Source organism: Triticum dicoccoides, chromosome 4B, assembly GCF_002162155.2.
Source record: "Triticum dicoccoides isolate Atlit2015 ecotype Zavitan chromosome 4B, WEW_v2.0, whole genome shotgun sequence".
Taxonomy (NCBI): domain Eukaryota; kingdom Viridiplantae; phylum Streptophyta; class Magnoliopsida; order Poales; family Poaceae; genus Triticum; species Triticum dicoccoides.
This window is the reverse complement of record NC_041387.1, coordinates 240,885,143-240,889,115: the sequence shown is the minus strand read 5'-3', so window position 1 is coordinate 240,889,115 and position 3,973 is coordinate 240,885,143. Positions and strand designations below refer to the sequence as shown.

At 41.0% G+C, this 3,973-nt stretch overlaps 1 long non-coding RNA gene across 1 annotated transcript; it reads right to left on the bottom strand.

Moving 5' to 3' along the window:
- Nucleotides 1–425: 425 nt before the first annotated feature.
- Nucleotides 426–1,401, bottom strand: LOC119293565. Its single transcript, XR_005143111.1, has 4 exons — nucleotides 1,303–1,401; nucleotides 975–1,024; nucleotides 669–872; nucleotides 426–516 (listed from the first exon to the last, which is right to left on the bottom strand). It is a non-coding gene; the product is annotated as an uncharacterized LOC119293565 (long non-coding RNA).
- Between the last annotated feature and the right edge of the window lie 2,572 nt (nucleotides 1,402–3,973).

The window sequence follows — 3,973 nt, the reverse complement described above, 5'->3', positions numbered from 1 at the left end:
CTATATAGAGGTGCAGAAATTAAGACATCTAAAGCTTAAACAAAGTAGCTGGAGTTTTTTAACACATCAGCATTTGAACTTCTAGTTGTTGTTGTCCTCGGAACAAAGTATCTTCATTTTTAACCACCGCAAATAAACTCTTAAATACTTATGGCAAGCATATTTGAACTGATGTATCCTTTTTCTAGCTATTGAATTGCTAACCACCACAAATGAACTCTTAACTACTTATGAGTTTTTAAATGCATAATACAACGGGAAATGGGTTTCAATCATATGCTAGAAGATGCCCCATGCAAAAACTAAAAAGATGAATGAGATAGAAAGAGTTGTACAAGAGTTGTTTCAACAAGAATCTACTCAACCTACAAAGACTACACCCACCAATCCATGTACCACTTGCTCCCTCATGTCCCCAACTCCATAATATGTACTAGCAGCTAACCTTAATACCGCAGACTTGTTGATCAACATCTGCCCACATTCCACTTGTTGAATGAAGCCATGAATGCGTCCCTGAGAATAAAACAGACCAGATGAGAGGATGGTAACACACGAGATTGAGTTCTGATTCAGGTGTTTGTAAGTTAGTGAAACATGTGACGAAGAACTGAACTCAAAAAACAAGATTTTTGGAGATGGAAGAAGGCGTCAGACATCGGGTGAACCTGCTACCCCTACTCCTGTGGACTGACGGCTCCGGTGTAGTGGAGCTGATGGAGGCGTGGTTCACGAGCAGCGGCTTGGCGCACCGGGATTTGGCCGCTATAGGGGATCCGCTACCCCTACTCCTGTGGACTGACGGCTCTGGTGAAGTGGAGCTGATGGAGGCGGGGTTCACGAGCAGCGGCTGGGCGCGCCAGGATTTGGCTCTATAAAGATGAAGTGCAAATCACATTAAAGGTGAACTATATATCTTCCTAGCAACCTCGTCCAATTGCATTACTCATAACATGATCTATAGAGAGACTTACATCCCAAATAAAATACATGCAGAGATGGGCGGCCACCAGCTTGTTTATATCTGAAATTTTAAGAAGCCAATAAACTTCAGCATGACAAGTAGATCAATACATCATGCAACTTATGTAGTTGCTTAACTCTAAACACATGGTCAAAATTTCAGTCACTTAAGAACTATAACAATAAAGCATTACCACACTAATTTACTTGTTTCACTATTAAAAATGGGTTTTAAACACAACTTCTAAGCAGACAGTGCTTACTTAAAACAGAACGTGTTACTTGCGCTAACAATCCGGAAATCCAATGAACAAAAAAACATTAGAATTATTCCGATACCTCGGGCGAATGGCTCTGCATATGTTGCTTTTTAGATGCGTCGGTTGGACTGATCTCCTTCTGCCATCTGGACGGATAAATTGTAGAACTTGCACGTCGACGTCGCAAAACTCTCACTTTGGACGGATCTCCTTCTTCCATCCGGACTGACAGTTGCAGAACTTCCATCAGGCAACTCACGAAACAAGAACGAATACAGCAATATCAATGAGAAATCGTGAGGGGGAGGCGTGGTCGCAGCGGTGGATGAACTTGCACGAATACAACATGGAAAAGCTTATGTAATTGGACATACAACCGGCAAGTAGATGAAATGAACAGAATACAATACCCGTTGTACTATACACAAATAACATGGAAACACAGATGAAATCTAACTTATGATTGAAGCTACTTTGTAAGTTGTACTGATCAGTATTGTTACTTTATTGTACCGATGAGCACTAGTACTGATATAGCTAACACAGAGAAATTTTCATCTAGTGGACTTTAACATTATATTAGGAAAAGCGAGCTACAAAATAAACAACTAGATTATAATAGAAGCATTGGCTTATATTAGAGACAATGAGCTATGAAATAAACAACCAGATGTGAATTTGTTTCAAGTCAGGTTTGCTATTTTTGAATTTGATGCATGTTGCACTATAGGACTGCTACTGGTTTGCATGTTGGACTTGAGTATTTTTAAATTGTTTGCATAGTTTACTCACGAAATCTCCACCACAAAAGAACACATCTGCATTACCAATCACATATAGCAAAACTGAACTTCCTGCATCTACTGTTGTTTGTACAGAGTGGACTTATTTTTTCTTATGTACTTGAACTGAGATAAACTATGCTTTGTATTTTGATGCTCACACTATCTAGGTCTGTCGAAGTTGTTCCATGAGTTGTTATGCAAGTGGAAACACAGAATCTTTTAGAGCTCAATTTCTTGTGGAGGAAGTGGAAGAAGGATTAACTAATATTTGGTCTTGGCACAGTAAATATATTTGAACCTAGACAATTTAACTGGTTGAACTAAGACAGTCAAACTGGTTAGCACATCTAGGTATAATGAGATTATTTAACTAGTTGAACTGAGATAGATTAGCACCACTAATCCACCATGTGATTTTGCTTGTACTTTAGAAACATATACAGAAATGACTCACATTCCAGTATCTCAGCAAGCATCAAATTCTTCCTAAAACTTCCATTCCTGGAACAATAATCAGTGTACATTCTAACAAGAATTAACATGCTACCAAAAGGAACACACGCATACCAGTTTAGTAGCAACAATTACAATTAGCCAAGTTCATTTGAGGTAGCATACGCACAAGTGCAGTGGCAGCTCGACGCACATACCTGCTCCACTGTTTCATGCCTCCATCTCACTACTTCCTAGTACACTGGCTGCCGACTTGATGTACCCTGCACACACATAGCCGGCAATTAGCATGCACACACACAACCAGCCACACACCTAGGACCGCGTCTTCTCCACAATTTGCACCGGCAATGTAGCAACACCGAAAAAAATCTAAAGGAGTCGTCACTGTCGTCCTCCTCGCCTGGCAGATCTACTGAAAATGCACGCTAAAGTGACCTGAAGAACCACCAATTGTTGAACTGAAATACACAAGAGAAGGAGCATTTACATCCAAGGTAACTCTATGTTACACAACAATAACTGAGCATATATGTCTATAAGTTGAAGGGTAACGGACCTTAAGATGCCATTTCCTCGCAGCCTTATACATCTTCCTTCCAACATTCATCTATTTTTGAGTTGCTGCCTTCGATTTTTTTACGCATCCTGCCAACAGAAAATGGACCAAAATTTCAAAGATGAACTGAAAAAGATGAACATAATTTGAGTAGATATGGATGATGGCAAATGATGAGCAGCACGTTTGCTTCTCTTCTTGGCCTAAACTATACAGACACAAAGGATCTGCCCCGGCATAGCTAATTGAGATCTCTAGCTAATTAACCCAGCCACATGCCACATCCCATCACACAACACTTTGCATACACACATTTATCTATTGTCAGAAATCTTTTACTGAAGTTTGAGCTTATCAGTAGTACACCCACCATACCAAGTTCCGAACTGAACCTCTTGGAGTTCAAAAGTTCAGAATCTGAACCTCTTTTGTAGTTCTCCACGTGCGTTGGGTTGTCGGGGCGGCATTGAACTGGCACTCGTGGCGGACGTGAACGGCCTGGGGTGGCGGAGTTGAACGGCCTACGCGCTGAAGTGCGAGGCGCGTAGCTGACAGGAGGCTCGGGCAACAGCGGGGCGCGGGGTGGCCGGGCGGCGGTGCGACGCGGGCGGTGCGCGGGATGGGAGGCGGCGGCGGGGCGCAGAATAAAATAAGTGCACAAGAGATATTTCTTTAGCAAGACATTTTCACGGAATAGGCAAACCAAACTTTTTCAATGAAATTTTTTAGGTTTATGTGTTCAAACTTGCAAACTTTCCGAACTAGTACTTAGCTCGCTTGTCATTTTTCACTTCACTATGGGATCATAAGTGCACAACATATAAAAATATTAACACAAGGATCAATTGGGGCAAACAACAGAACAGAAAATTGAACATCAAGGAGATAAATAGCAATAGTCTTTGAACTGAATTAAAACTCTAATTGAACTAGATTAAATTTAGAAACTGAAC